Here is a 17,363-nt window from a genome sequence, read left to right on the forward strand (position 1 = left end):
CTGGTGTGTGAATGTTTGTGCACAGGAGTAATGTGTGTGTTTGTGGAGAATATACATAATACATCATAGTTACAATATATATATATATATATAATGGGTGTTTACTTTACAGATAAGTGAGGACTTTTCCATTTTTGTGTCCCTTAAAATTATTAGAAAATTTTGAAATAGTCGTTATAATTACACTTCAATAAAAAAAAAGTAAAACGTTTTAGCTAGAAATAGAAAATGGCAGATGTTTTGCATGAATCTTGGCAGATACTAAAAAATTAGATCTATGCGTTATAATCTGTGAACTAGGTGGTTTCATGTGAGCCCCCCACACACAAATAATTCAGTATTCAATATCTTGAATCATAAAGCAGCTGATTCAAAGAGAATGAAAATTGCAGTTTACCTTCATTATCAATTTTAGTTTGTTTTCTTGGTACCATTTGTTAAAGGGACATGAAACAAAAAAAATTTCTTTCATGATTCAGATAGAGAATACAATTTTAAACATCTTTCTAATTTACTTCTGTTATCTAATCTGTTTCAATCTCTTGGTATCATTTGTTGAAGGAGCAGCAGTGCACTACTGGTTTCTAACTGAACAAATGGGTGAGCCAATCACATTCAATATATATATGCAGCCACCAATCAACAGCTAGAACCTAGGTTCTCTGCTGCTCATGAACTTGCCTAGATAAACCTTTCAGCAAATGATAACAAGAGAAGGAAGCAAATTAAATAATAGAAGTAAATTGGAAAGTTGTTTAGAATTGTATTCTCTATCTGAATCATGAAAGAAAATGTTTGGGTTTCATGTCCCTTTAAATAGCATACCTAGGTAGGTTCAGAAGCATGCATGTGCCATGAGCACTATATGGCAAGTGCTTGCAACAAAGTTTGTAATAATAGTATACACTGTTGCATAAACTGCTGCCATATACTGCCCCAAACACACGGGGGAAGATTTATTATGGGTCGAGCGGACATGATGTGGGTGGTGGGTTGTAATGTTGGGGGGGGGGGTATTGTATGTTTTTTTTTACAGGCAAAAGAGCTGAACTTCTTGGGACATGCCCCGCAAAGGGCCCTGTTCAGGGCTGGTAAGGTAAAAGAGCTTTGAACTTTAGTAATTTAGAATAGGGTAGGGCATTTTTTATTTTGGGGGGCTTTGTTATTTTATTAGGGGGCTTAGAGTAGGTGTAATTAGTTTAAAATTGTTGTAATATTTTTCTTATGTTTGTAAATATTTTTTTATTTTTTGTAACTTAGTTCTTTTTTATTTTTTGTACTTTAGTTAGTTTATTTCATTGTAGTTATTTGTAGGTATTGTATTTAATTAATTTATTGATAGTGTAGTGTTAGGTTTAATTGTAGGTAATTGTAGGTATTTTATTTAATTAATTTATTGATAGTGTAGAGTTAGGTTTGATTGTAAATTAGGTTAGGATTTATTTTACAGGTAAATTTGTAATTATTTTAACTATTTTAGCTATTAAATAGTTCTTAACTATATAATAGCTATTGTACCTGGTTAAAATAAATACAAAGTTACCTGTAAAATAAATATTAATCCTAAAATAGCTATAATATAATTATAATTTATATTGTAGCTATATTAGGATTTATTTTACAGGTAAGTATTTAGCTTTAAATAGGAATAATTTACTTAATAAGAGTTAATTAATTTCGTTAGATTAAAATTATATTTAATTTAGGGGGTGTTAGTGTTAGGGTTAGACTTAGCTTTAGGGGTTAATACATTTATTAGAATAGCGGTGAGCTCCAGTCGGCAGATTAGGGGTTAATAATTGAAGTTAGGTGTCGGCGATGTTAGGGAGGGCAGATTAGGGGTTAATACTATTTATTATAGGGTTAGTGAGGCGGATTAGGGGTTAATAACTTTATAATAATAGCGGTGCGGTCCGCTCGGCAGATTAGGGGTTAATAAGTGTAGGCAGGTGGAGGCGACGTTGAGGGGGGCAGATTAGGGGTTAATAAATATAATATAGGGGTCGGCGGTGTTAGGGGCAGCAGATTATGGGTACATAAGTATAACGTAGGTGGCGGCGCTTTGCGGTCGGCAGATTAGGGGTTAATTATTGTAGGTAGCTGGCTGCGACATTGTGGGGGGCAGGTTAGGGGTTAATAAATATAATATAGGGGTCGGCGGTGTTAGGGGCAGCAGATTAGGGGTACATAAGTATAACGTAGGTGGCGGTCGGCAGATTAGGGGTTAAAAAAATTTAATCGAGTGGCGGCGATGTGGGGGGACCTCGGTTTAGGGGTACATAGGTAGTTTATGGGTGTTAGTGTACTTTAGAGTACAGTAGTTAAGAGCTTTATGAACCCGCGTTAGCCCAGAAAGCACTTAACTACTGACTTTTTTCTGCGGCTGGAGTTTTGTCGTTAGAATTCTAACGCTCACTTCAGACACGACTCTAAATACCGGAGTTAGAAAAATCCCATTGAAAAGATAGGATACGCAATTTACGTAAGGGGATCTGCGGTATCGAAAAGTCGCTGCTGAAAAGTGAGCATTAGACCCTTTTTTTAATGACTCCAAATACTGGAGGTAGCCTAAAACCAGCGTTAGGAGCCTCTAACGCTGGTTTTCACGGCTACCGCCAAACTCCAAATCTAGGCCATAGTAAATTATATAATGAAATCCACATAGATGAGTGGACACTTTTTTTTCTTGCAAAGGGATTATATTATACATTGTTCTTCCTGTAATGCGTTCCCAATGATCCATTTTACCTGCTTGATTGTATTAAAATGTTTACAAACAGCTCGTTTATCTTTATTTTTTCTTTTGAAATAGCTTTGTTTGCCAGTTGAAAACACCACCTATAATGAAAAGCTATAGAAACAAGAGGCAGCAGCAAAAATCAACCTCATAGTGGAGAGTGGGAGAGTCAGAAAAACCAGAGTATTTGAAATGGTTTCCATGCATTACATTTGAATGCATTTAATTTTTATCAGCTACTTGCCCAAGGGTCAAGTACTAAAAAAATTGTGTGAACTCACACCAAGATTTACACCCCCTCACAATTAATATTGTTTTATACACACACACACACACTGTATTTACTGTATATGTATATAATCTTTATAACTTGGTTAATGAAAGCAAATTAAAACCAATGAAGGGTTGAATGGTTGCCTTTGGGCCTGAGAATCCTCCTCCGTCACAGTGTCTCACACACTTAAGGTGCAATAGTCCTATTTCTGCTGAGGGGAGATAAATAACCCCAGAGCAAGCCACACAGAAATGTTAGCACCATGTGCTCCACACATTTCAGGGTGATCACACAGCAGGACCACTGACAGGCTTTCATTTAGTGTATTGTAGGAAGTGGTACTGCCCATTATTAGATGATCTCCCTATCCCTCTAACCAGATTGTGCTCCAGCAACTCCCACCAACAGCAGCAGTGTTTACTGAGGCTTTTCTCTGTCCAGCGGGAATGCATGGGAACACAGTTCCTGCACTATTTTTGCAGGTGGAACAAAGTTCCCCCCTGGACAGAGAAAAGCCTCAGTAAACACTGCTGCTGTTGGTGGGAGTTGCTGGAGCACAATCTGGTTAAAGGGATAGGGAGATCATCTAATAATGGGCAGGACCACTGACAGGCTTTCATTGAGTGTATTGTAGGAAGTGGTACTGCCCATTATTAGATGATCTCCCTATCCCTCTAACCAGATTGTGCTCCAGCAACTCCCACCAACAGCAGCAGTGTTTACTGAGGCTTTTCTCTGTCCAGGGGAGAACTTAGTTCCACCTGCAAAAATAGTGCAGGAACTGTGTTCCCATGCATTCCCGCTGGACTTGACTCCTGTGAAGTAACTTGCCTAAGAACAATATCACATCAATCACATAGTTAAAAGCACACATTCATGAGCTGCAAAGAATTGCAGCACATAAGAAGGACACAACCTGTATGTCAGTCAGGAGTGGAATGCACATGTAGCTGCCAATTACTGTCTTTTTCTTGCCCAGAAATAGCACTGGATTGATGCTGGTGCACCTTCAAAAATTTTTGAAGGCACTTATGTTACTGGCTGTTTCAACCATTTACCAGTTAAACACCCCAAGTATTTATTATTAGCTTGGCATTGCCTATAACAATGTCTACCAATATGGGAGCAAGTTACAGGATCATGCACATGCAGGGCACTGGAAAGCCCAAAAACCTTTGTTGGATTTCTTGCTTTTCAATACAACAATGCTGGACCTAATTCCATGAGTACCTTTTATATTAACAAATTACTTAACTGTAAAGCTGGCCCCTAGACACGTAACAGCAGGTAGAGAGAAGGGCCTTTAACCCCAGGAAGAAAGTGAGGCCTTGTGGGTGGGTCTGTGTGCAGGTTATAAAGGGGGTTACTTTAAGGAAGTGGATGCCGCTTTCAGTAGGAACAACAATAAAGTAGGGTTGCCCTCCCCCTCCCCTTATTCATTGCCTAAATTATGCTGTCACAGCTTGGTTGGGGCGCTAGTCCTTATGCCATTAAGCATACTGATCATGGCCAGTTGCAGTATTATGTAGCCTCCCCATGGGGTGGGAGAGCATGCCAAGTCACTTCTTGGGCATGGGGTCCCTTCGAGTAGTGCTTTTTAATGTGAGGGAGGATACATTTAGCAAAGGATATTGCTGAGTCCAGGTGAATTGGGAAGAATGGCTACACAATTAAAAGGGGGATTAGGTCGTTGGAACTAGCACCACTGAGTACTTATAAGAATTTTGTAAATGTTATGTTATAATATAATATATATATATATATATATATTTGTTATACTATTTAATAGATAGGCTGTGGCCAGACTTGTCACCAAAGTGTTCAGTTTAACATGGGATTGGGTCAGGGATTGTGACTATTTAGGGGTCAAAGCATTATCAACAATATATGGACTTTTAAGTGCATTTAACCCTTGATACCTGCTTCATATCTGAGGTATATGTGAATTCATATACAGAATAGCTCTAATTATTCCACTGAAAAGCAGTTCTATCATATCTATGACCCTTTATGCAGATAAGTACTTTCTCACATTTTTCTAATCCAAGTTATAGTATCTTGTTTTTGTACATCTCAGTTATTAACAATGCATAGTTATATCTAGTAACATACCGTATATATTGATAATGTCAGGCTTCAATTTAGATGCTCTGATAACTGTAAGTGCCGGTGCCCACAAATTTCTCCCATAGCAGAAAATCATTAATAGCCTTACTCCAATGCAAGCTGTCTCAGAAAATGTATTAGAAAGACTTTAATTCACTTGAAATTAAATCACTAAAGACAACCGGGACAAAATTAATTTTGCTTATGATTTAATTTTAAGTGATTTTCAAATATTTTTTACATTGATTTTTTCTTTTCTTTTTCAGTTTCCCATCTTTTGGGATTTTACTTCGGTGTTTGTTCAATTAAGATCTTGTCCTTTATCCGAGAATCAAACAAGTCAACAAAATAGATCAGGTTTTAGAATGTTGGTACTGGAATCTATGGCAACAGATATATAGATTATGAATATATATATATAAAACAAACACAGGAATGGACTGCACTCACAGACTGGACCGGGTACACATCCTAAGCCACAGCAAACTCCACAGCCCTGAACACTGACAGACAGCTGCGAAGTTCCCAGCAACCCAGACAGTTAACCCCAGAGCAACCTGGGTGACAGGACCACAGGGAAGCATTACAAACATTATCAACACACAGAAAACCTAGCACTCATCTGCAGATTTGTAGTAATGTTTAAAAGCAAAACTGGGGGAAGTCAGTTACATTTGGCACCAAAGGATCAAGCCCAGGACCATGACAAGGTCTCCCCTTTCCTGGGAACCTAAACCAGCACCCACACAATGCATACTTCCAAACAAACCAACTGGGAACCTTCCAGGGTGACACAGGCTTTTGTAACCTCCCCTATGTAAATACAAAACACAGGAATGGACCGCACTCACAGACTGGACTGGGTACACATCCTAAGCCACAGCAAACTCCACAGCCCTGAACACTGACAGACAACTGCAAAGTTCCCAGCAACCCAGACACTTAACCCCAGAGCAGACTGGGTGACAGGCCCACAGGGAAGCATTACAAACATTATCAACACAGAAAACCTGGCCCTCGCCAGCAGATTCACAGTAATGTTTAAAAGCAAAACTGGGGGAAGTCAGTTACATTTGGTGCCAAAGGATCAAGCCCAGGACCACAGCAAGGTCTCCCCCTTCCTGGGACTCTAAACCAGCACCCACACAATGCATACTTCCAAACAAACCAACTGGGAACCTCTCAGGGTGACACTGGCTTTTTAACCTCCCCTATGTAAATACAAAACACAGGAATGGACCGCACTCACAGACTGGACTGGGTACACATCCTAAGCCACAACAAACTCCAAAGCCCTGAACACTGACAGGCAGCTGCAAAGTTCCCAGCAACCCAGGCAGTTAACCCCAGATCAGCCTGGATGACAGCTCCACAGGGAAGCATTACAAACATTATCAACACACAGAAAACCTAGCACTCGTCAGCAGATTCACAGTAATGTTTAAAAGCAAAACTGGGGGAAAACAGTTACATTTGGCACCAAAGGATCAAGCCCAGGACCACGACAAGGTCTCCCCCTTCCTGGGACCCTAAACCAGCACCCACACAATGCATACTTCCAAACAAACCAACTGCTGCAAAGTTCCCAGCAACCCAGGCACTACACACACACATAGACACATACAGTATATATATATATTTACTCATTAACAAACTGTTGCATTGCAAGATTTTGAAAGCATTAAACAATTTCAATGGCAAATATACATTTGTTTGGCAACCCAGGGACACACCCCTAGTTAACCCACTTTAGTGTTGTTTATTCTATATATTTTACTGTGATCAATAAGGCAAGATATAGATTAGCTCTTTCAAGAAAAATAAAGAAATGATAGAGCAGCGTGTAGGGTTCTGAATTACACAGAATGCGCTCCAGTCACTCTGCATAAAGCTGGTAAAACAGAGAAAATAAACAATGAAAGTATATTGTGAGATTGTTTTCCTATGCACAATTAAGCATTTTATGGGAAATTGAAAATTGAGTTTAATGTGCATTTATTCCAATCCTAGTTGTCATCCTGCACATTTAGAATGTCTCTTCTCTGTAATGTAAGTGTATTTCAAAGTTAGTCTGGGACTTAAGACCCCTATGAGAGAACAGTGTGTGTGTGTATGTGTTGTTGTGTATATGTAAATGTGGGTTTGCATGTGTGTGTGTGTATGTTTGAGTGTGCACGTGTGTGTGTGTGTGTTTGTGTGTGTATGTGTTGTTGTGTATATGTAAGTGTGGGTTTGCATGTGTGTATGTTTGAGTGTGCACGTGTGTGTGTGTATGTTTGTGTGTGTGTGTGTGTGTGTGTATGTTTGTGTGTGTGTGTGTGTGTGTGTGTGAAAGAGTTTAGGAATGAGTCATCTCATTGGTTAAAGTGATTGTAAACTATCCGTTTGTGCACATTAAAGGGACAGTTTACTTGAAAATTGCTATTGTTTAAAAATGTAGATAATCCCTTTATTAACCATTCCCCAGATTTACACAACCAACACAGTTATATTAATATACTTTTTACCTCTGTGATTACCTTTTATCTTAGTCTCTACAGTCTACACCCTTATCTCTGTTCTTTTGACAGTCTTGCATTTTAGCCAAAATGTGCTTACTCCACAGGAGTGAGCACAATGTTATTTATATGGCACACGTGAACTAGCACTGTCTAGCTGTGAAAACTGCCAAAATACACTGAGATAAGAGGTGGCTTTTAACAATTTGTGTATGTATGTTTTTCTATTCAGCCGGTTGATGTTTGTACTTAAAATCATTGCAATACCTTTTTAATTTCACTTACTCTCCCACCACTAGACATTTTTGGGCCCTAACTATATCATTGATCTGACACACAAACACAGAAATATACATGGAAACACTCACACAGACACACACAAAAACTGATATACACACAGAGACACTAACACAGATATGCACTAACAGGCCCAGAATCTCGGTTATAATAAAATATATAGTTTTAACATAGAATATTATTAGAATAATAATTACAGTCTAGCAGACTTCATGTGCGTGATATGTACCTTCAATCAATACATTTCTAATGTACAGTGTCCAATTTAGGACATTGTCAAATGTCATAGTCACATAGTAGATTTAGTGCATATTTCCACATGACTCTGACAACCACTTTGATTTATGACACCTTTAAAGGTCCAAGTCGCTGTTGCTGTCAGAGTTACTTGTCATTTAAGCTTTATCAAAATGCCATGTGACCTTGACAGCAACCATCAAAGGTCAGTGTCACTGTCAGAGTCACTTGGCATATCTGCTTTATCAAAATGCCATGTGACCCGGACAGCAACCATCAAAGGTCAGTGTCACTGTGGCTGTCAGAGTCACTTGGCATATCTGCTTTATCAAAATGCCATGTGACCCTGACCGTGACCATGACCATCAAAGGTCATGTGACCCTGATCATGACCAAGACCATCAAAGTTCAGTGTCGCTGTGGCTGCCAGAATCACTTGGAATTTCTGCTTTATCAAAATGCCATGTGACTATGACTGTTACTGTGACTCAGCGACAAGGACTTTTAAGGTGTCAGAATTTAAAGTGGTTGTCAGAGTCAAGTGGATATTTGCACTCAATCTGCTATGTGACTATGACATTTGACAATGTTCTAAAATAGACACTGTACTAAAGTGGTGACTTCAATGGAAAAGGAGGAATGAATCACGTTCAATTAATCTGCTAACATTTGCCTAGGGGCACCATTGTTGTTAAACTGTCCCGTTGTATTTGTATGAAAATGTATAATCATATGCTGGAAGATATGTTTACTGTTTTTGAAAATCTCTTGGAAAAGTTTGTGTGCAGGTGTATGTTTTTTTGTTTCTATTTTTAATTTAAATGTTTAGTTATTTTCTAGGACTTAGTATGTGGTAATTTGTGATGGTGTTTTTGAGTGAAATGATATAGGTATGAAAGTATGAATGTTTTTATCAGTAATTGTCTAAATGAGTGAAGGTTTGTGTAACCATAGATTTCTGTTCCTAAACAGTGTCTAAACTTTACCAGACATTCCAAGTCTCCCTAAAGTTCAGGGAGTCTCCCTGATTGTAATAGCGGCTCCCTGATGCCAGCAAATGGACTGCAATCTCCCTGAAACTCCAAGTACCATGATCCAATGTGGCCCAAATCCAGAAAAGTGTTTCTTTAAGGAATGCCTTTAGTTGCTGGGACATTATAGAACCCTTAAAGCATGCATCAGTAACCAAAAAGCCCCCACTTATTCTAATAAAATAAAAACACAAATACTACCTTATTTACTGCACGTAAAATATTTGAGCATTCAGCAAGCGTACGATCACTGGAAAATAGGTTTGTTGTATGTGGTTGTGCAATAAAGCTACTTTTTTATGTGACTTTAGTGGGAAGCTACTTTAATGATAAGTCTCTCTTGTTTAGGGTTTCAAGGTGTCCAATATATAAATGGGATGGGGGGTGGCGCAGTAGCGGGAGAAGCCACCTCCCTGAAATGAGTTTTTGCAGGTTGGGATGTCTGCTTTACAATCTAGTCTATGCTTAGAGAAACTGCCATAAAGCTGCTTATCAAAGCTGGGGTTGATATTGACAGGGAGTTCACCCTTTTCTAATACTATCTCTGCTTTTCTTATTTAATTCAACCTTTTCTTTTCTCCTTGTCTGACATATAAAAGATTGCTGCCATGGGGCTGCTACAACACTGCATTGCTTAGTACAAGGGTTTTCAACTTCTTAGTCAGTGGACCTCCTCTCTAATGAAATTTAGAAGACAGCAGCCTATTTTTTTTTTGCCTTTAAAGACAATTGTAATATTTAGTTTAGGTTTTAATTTGATCCATGATTCACATATAACTCTCAAGAGCTGATTCTGCTCAATGAAAAGAGTGTTTAACTCCTGTTTCAGTCTGAACTTCATCACTCTTGTGTTAAATGCAAGTTACTACAACAAACAGAATGCAAACTCTGAGCGATTTCAGACTCAGTTCCTTTCTCCTACCTACATCCTGCCCTTTGCCTTTTCTTTCATGTAATTGGCAAGAGTCCATGAGCTAGTGACGTATGGGATATACAATCGTACCAGGAGGGGCAAAATTTCCCAAACCACAAAATGCCTATAAATACACCCCTCACCACACCCACAATTCAGTTTTACAAACTTTGCCTCCTATGGAGGTGGTGAAGTAAGTTTGTGCTAGATTTCTACGTTGATATGCGCTTCTCAGCTTTTTTGAAGCCCGGTTCCTCTCAGAGTGCAGTGAATGAGAGAGGGATGTGAAGGGAGTATTACCTATTGAATACAATGGTCATCCTAACGGGGATCTATTTCATAGGTATCTACTTTATGTGGATGGGTGTCTTTTGGTAAGTATGTTTCCTTTATTTAAGACACTCTCAGCTATGGTTATGGCACTTTATATTTAAAGTTCTAAATATATGTTTGTACTTATATTTGCCATGATTCAGGTTTATCAGTATATTTCCATTTTGGGAAATGCATGAAGAAAAAAAATTCTTACCTGAAGTTTTCAAATTGATTCTCTTTTCTAAATTGCAGGCTGTTAGGCTCGTGGGAGTGCAAAATGCTATAATTTATTGTGTCATTCTTGGCGCGAGACTTTTTTGGCACGAGAATTACGTTTGTTGACGTAATTTCGTCATTTCCGGAGTCTTAGTTGGCTCCAAGTTTTATCACGTAGTTGCGTCATCTATGACGCTCGTGTTTGTTGCAGACGTTCTTGGCGCCAAAAAAATATTTTGTCAGTTGTGGGCGTCATACTTGGCTCCAAACTTTTGACATTATTTAAGACTTCATTTCTTTTTGCTTCTGGTTTCCAGAGGCTTATTTTGTTTTGCATTTCTTTCCCATTCCTGAAACTGTCATATAAGGAAATTGATAATTTTGCTTTATATGTTATTTTTTCTCTTACATATTGCAAGATGTCTCAAACTGACCCTGTCTCAGAATCTACTACTGGAATCCTGCTGCCTGATGTCGGTTCTACCAAAGCTAAGTGCATTTGTTGTAAACTTGTGGTAACTTCCTCCGGCTGTAGTTTGTGATAGTTGTCATGACAAACTTTTACATGCAGACAATATTTCCATTAGTAGTAGTCCATTACCTGTTGCTTGTCCTTCAACATCTAATGCTCAGGATATTCCTGTTAAAGTGAGAGAATTTGTTTCTAATTCCATTCAGAAGGCTTTGTCTGTCATACCGCCTTCTAATAAACGTAAAAGGTCTTTTAAAACTTCTCATAAAATTGATGAATTTTTAAATGACCGACAATATTCTGATTTATCTATCTCTGATGAGGATCTATCTGGCTCAGAAGATTCTGCCTCAGATATTGACACTGACAAATCTTCATATTTGTTTAAAATGGAGTATATTCGTTCCTTATTAAAAGAGGTGTTGATTGCGTTAGATATGGAGGAGACTAGTCCTCTTGATATTAAAACTAATAAACGTTTAAATTCAGTTTTTAAACCTCATGTAGTTATTCCTGAGGTTTTTCCCGTTCCTGATGCTATTTCAGATGTGATTTCTAGGGAATGGAATAGACTGGGTACTTATTTTACTCCTTCTTCAAGGTTTAAGAAACTGAATCCTTTGCCGACTGATAGATTGGAGTTTTGGGAAAAGATCCCCAAAGTTGATGGGGCTATCTCTAGGGATGGGCGAATGTTTCGCAACATTCGAAAAATGGCACAAATTTTAACACATTCGTTCGTTCGAATCGAATTTTGAATGTATACATAACATTCTAACATTCGATTTTTGAATGTTTGGTTTCAAATTTTATGATTACATTCGAAAATATTATTTTCGAAAAATTTGAATTTAGATTGTAATAGTATTTCTAATGCTTTCTTTAAATGTAATATTCGAATTATGCAATATTCTACAGGGAGTGCAGAATTATTAGGCAAATGAGTATTTTGACCACATCATCCTCTTTATGCATGTTGTCTTACTCCAAGCTGTATAGGCTCGAAAGCCTACTACCAATTAAGCATATTAGGTGATGTGCATCTCTGTAATGAGAAGGGGTGTGGTCTAATGACATCAACACCCTATATCAGGTGTGCATAATTATTAGGCAACTTCCTTTCCTTTGGCAAAATGGGTCAAAAGAAGGACTTGACAGGCTCAGAAAAGTCAAAAATAGTGAGATATCTTGCAGAGGGATGCAGCACTCTTAAAATTGCAAAGCTTCTGAAGCGTGATCATCGAATAATCAAGCGTTTCATTCAAAATAGTCAACAGGGTCGCAAGAAGCGTGTGGAAAAACCAAGGCGCAAAATAACTGCCCATGAACTGAGAAAAGTCAAGCGTGCAGCTGCCAAGATGCCACTTGCCACCAGTTTGGCCATATTTCAGAGCTGCAACATCACTGGAGTGCCCAAAAGCACAAGGTGTGCAAAACTCAGAGACATGGCCAAGGTAAGAAAGGCTGAAAGATGACCACCACTGAACAAGACACACAAGCTGAAACGTCAAGACTGGGCCAAGAAATATCTCAAGACTGATTTTTCTAAAGTTTTATGGACTGATGAAATGAGAGTGAGTCTTGATGGGCCAGATGGATGGGCCCGTGGCTGGATTGGTAAAGGGCAGAGAGCTCCAGTCCGACTAAGACGCCAGCAAGGTGGAGGTGGAGTACTGGTTTGGGCTGGTATCATCAAAGATGAGCTTGTGGGGCCTTTTCGGGTTGAGGATGGAGTCAAGCTCAACTCCCAGTCCTACTGCCAGTTTCTGGAAGACACCTTCTTCAAGCAGTGGTACAGGAAGAAGTCTGCATCCTTCAAGAAAAACATGATTTTCATGCAGGACAATGCTCCATCACACGCGTCCAAGTACTCCACAGCGTGGCTGGCAAGAAAGGGTATAAAAGAAGAAAATCTAATGACATGGCCTCCTTGTTCACCTGATCTGAACCCCATTGAGAACCTGTGGTCCATCATCAAATGTGAGATTTACAAGGAGGGAAAACAGTACACCTCTCTGAACAGTGTCTGGGAGGCTGTGATTGCTGCTGCACGCAATGTTGATGGTGAACAGATCAAAACACTGACAGAATCCATGGATGGCAGGCTGAGTGTCCTTGCAAAGAAAGGTGGCTATATTGGTCACTGATTTGTTTTTGTTTTGTTTTTGAATGTCAGAAATGTATATTTGTGAATGTTGAGATGTTATATTGGTTTCACTGGTAAAAATAAATAATTGAAATGGGTATATATTTGTTTTTTGTTAAGTTGCCTAATAATTATGCACAGTAATAGTCACCTGCACACACAGATATCCCCCTAAAATAGCTATAACTAAAAACAAACTAAAAACTACTTCCAAAACTATTCAGCTTTGATATTAATGAGTTTTTTGGGTTCATTGAGAACATGGTTGCTGTTCAATAATAAAATTAATCCTCAAAAATACAACTTGCCTAATAATTCTGCACTCCCTGTATATAGAAACATTCAAAATGATATATTTGTATCTATTATGTATCAATTTACTTGATTCCCTCCCTACCATATGAACTATTGAACTTCTGAATAGTATTTGTTAAACAGAATGTTAAATTCGAAATTTCGAATGTGGACATTTGATATAATTATAAATATTTGACTTCGAAATTGACATTCGAAAACTATAAAAAACATTCCATTATATAATTTTTATGAATATTTGTTCTTATCAACATTCGGATTTATAATTTGAATTTCAGTAATAACATTCGTTCTACATTTGAAATTCGAAATTTTACACATTCGCCCATCCCTAGCTATCTCTACTCTTGCAAAGCGTACTACTATTCCTACGGCAGATAGTACTTCTTTTAAAGATCCTTTAGATAGGAAACTTGAATCTTATCTAAGGAAGGCTTATTTATGTTAAGGTCATCTTCTTAGACCTGCTATTTCTTTGGCTGATGTTGCAGCTGCTTCAACTTTTTGGTTGGAAACCTTAGCGCAACAAGTACCAGATCATAATGTGTATAGCATTGTTAAGTTAATTCAACATGCTAATAATTTCATTTGTGATGCCATTTTTTTATATCATTAGAATTGATGTTAGATATATGTCTTTAGTTATTTTAGCTAGAAGAGCTTTATGGCTTAAATTTTGGAATGCTGATATGACTTCTAAATCAACGTTGCTATCTCTCTCTTTCCAAGGTAATAAATTATTTGGTTCTCAGTTGGATTCGATTATTTCAACTGTCACTGGGGTGAGGGGAGCTTTTTTGCCTCAGGATAAAAAATCTAATGGTAAATTTAAGGCTGCTAACCGTTTTCGTTCCTTTCAACAAATTAAGGAACAGAAACCTGATCCTTCCCCTAAGGAAACTGTTTCCATTTGGAAGCCTTCTTCAGTTTGGAATAAATCCAAGCCATTTAAAAGATCTAAATCAGCCCCGAAGTCCTCATTCCAGCTCAGCTGGTAGGAGGCAGACTAAGATTTTCAAGGATGTTTGGTTCAATTCAGTCCAAAATCATTGGATTCAGAACATTGTCTTTCAGGGGTACAGAATAGGTTTCAAAGTAAGACCACCTGTGAGAAGTTTCTTTCTCTCGCGCATTCCAGTGAACCCAGAGAAAGCTCAGGCTTTCCTGAAGTGTGTTTCAGACCTGGAGTTATCAGGGGTAATTGTGCCAGTTCCTTTTCAGGAACGGGGTCTGGGATTTTATTCAAATCTGTTCATTGTCCCAAAGAAGGAGAATTCTTTCAGACCAGTTCTGGATCTAAAAATTTTGAATCGTTATGTAAGAATACCAACATTCAAGATGGTGACTATAAGGACTATTCTGCCTTTTGTTCAGCAAGGGCATTATATGTCCACAATAGACTTTCAGGATGCATATCTTCATATTCCGATTCATCCAAATCACTATCAGTTCCTGAGATTCTCTTTTCTAGACAAGCATTACCAATTTGTTGCTCTTCCTTTTGGCCTAGTGACAGCTCCAAGGATCTTTTCAAAGGTTCTCGGTGCCCTACTCTCTGTAATCAGAGAGCGAGGTATTGCAGTGTTTCCTTATTTGGACAATATCTTGGTACTTGCTCAGTCTTTACGTTCTGCAGAATCTCACACGAATCAACTAGTGTTGTTTCTTCAAAGACATGGTTGGAGGATCAATTTACCAAAAAGTTCTTTGATTCCTCAGACAAGGGTAACCTTTTTAGGTTTCCAAATAGATTCAGTATCCATGACTTTGTCTCTAACAGACAAGAGACGTCTGAAATTAGTTGCAGCTTGTCGGAACCTTCAGTTTCAATCATTCCCTTCAGTAGCTATGTGCATGGAGCTTTGTATGCTGAACCAATGGTGCAGAGATTATACAAAGATATCACAATTAATATCCTTCAATCCCAATGTTCGACTATCTCTGACTTGGTGGTTAGATCACCATTGTTTAGTTCAAGGGGCCTCTTTTGTTTGTCCAACCTGGACTGTGATCACAACAGATGCGAGTCTTTCAGGTTGGGAAGCTGTCTGGGGATCTCTGACAGCGCAGGGGTTTTGGAAATCTCAAGAGGCGAGATTACCAATCAATATTTTGGAACTCCGTGCGATTCTCAGAGCTCTTCAGTTTTGGCTTCTACTGAAGAGAGAACCGTTTATTTGTTTTCAGACAGACAATGGGGCATATTTATCAAGGTCTGGTGGACCTGATCCGACACTGCGGATCAGGTCCTCCAGACCTCGCTGAATACAGCGAGCAATACGCTTGCCGTATTCAGCATTGCACCAGCAGCTCGCATGAGCTGCTGGTGCAACACTGCCCCTTGCAGATTCGCGGCCAATGGGCCGCCAGCAGGGGGGTGTCAATCAACCCGATCGTACTCAATCGGGTTGTATTGTGGCAATGTATGTCCGCCTGCTCAGAGCAGGCGGACAGGTTATGGAGCAGCGGTCTTTGTGACCGCTGCTTCATAACTGCTGTTTCTGGCGAGTATCTCAGATTCTTGCTTGGGCGGAATCTAGCTCCTGTCTAATTTCTGCGGTCCATATCCCAGGTATAGACAATTGGTAAGCGGATTATCTCAGTCGTCAGACTTTACATCCGGGAGAGTGGTCTCTTCACCTAGATTTGTTTTTTCAGATGTGGGGGCTTCCAGAAATAGAGCTGATGGCTTCTCATTTAAACAGGAAACTTCCCAGGTATCTGTCCAGGTCCAGGGATCCTCAGGCGGAAGCAGTGGATGCGTTGACACTTCTTTGGAATTATCAACCTGCTTATATTTTTTCTGCCTCTAGTTCTTCTTCCAAGAGTGATTTCCAAAATCATAATGGAACGTTTGTTTGTACTGCTGGTGGCTCCAGCATGGCCACACAGGTTTTGGTATGCGGATCTTATTCGGATGTCCAGTTGCCAACCTTGTCCACTTCCGTTAAGGCCAGACCTTCTATCTCAAGGCCCGTTTTTCCATCAGGATCTCAAATCATTAAATTTGAAGGTATGGAGATTGAACGCTTAGTGCTTAGTCATAGAGGTTTCTCTGACTCAGTGATTAATACTATGTTGCAGGCTTGTAAATCTGTGTCTAGAAAAATGTATTATCGAGTTTGGAAGACTTACATTTCATGGTGCTCTTCTCATAAATTCTCTTGGCATTGTTTTTAGAATTCCTAGAATTTTACAGTTTCTTCAGGATGGTTTAGATAAAGGTTTATCTGCAAGTTCATTGAAAGTACAAATCTCTGCTCTTTCTGTTCTGTTCCACAGAAAAATTGCTCATCTTCCTGATATTCATTGTTTTGTTCAGGCTTTGGTTCGTATCAGGCCTGTCATTAAATCAATCTCTCCTCCTTGGAATCTTAATTTGGTTTTGAAGGCTTTACAGGCTCCTCCGTTTGAGCCTATGCATTCTCTGGACATTAAATTACTTTCTTGGAAAGTATTGTTCCTTTTGGCTATCTCTTCTGCTAGAAGAGTTTCTGAATTATCTGCTCTTTCTTGTGAGTCTCCTTTTCTGATTTTTCATCAGGATAAGGCGGTTTTGCAGACTTTGTTTACATTTTTACCTTAAGTTGTGAACTCCAACAACATTAGTAGAGAAATTGTTGTCCCTTCTTTGTGTCCTAATCCTAAGAATTCTCTGGAGAGATCTTTACATTCTTTGGATGTGGTAAGAGCTTTGAAATATTATGTTGAAGCTACTAAAGATTTCAGGAAGACTTCTAGTCTATTTGTTATCTTTTCTGGTTCTAGGAAAGGTCAGAAGGCTTCTGCCATTTCTTTGGCATCTT

Source organism: Bombina bombina, chromosome 3, assembly GCF_027579735.1.
Source record: "Bombina bombina isolate aBomBom1 chromosome 3, aBomBom1.pri, whole genome shotgun sequence".
In the NCBI taxonomy this organism is placed as follows: Eukaryota; Metazoa; Chordata; class Amphibia; order Anura; family Bombinatoridae; genus Bombina; species Bombina bombina.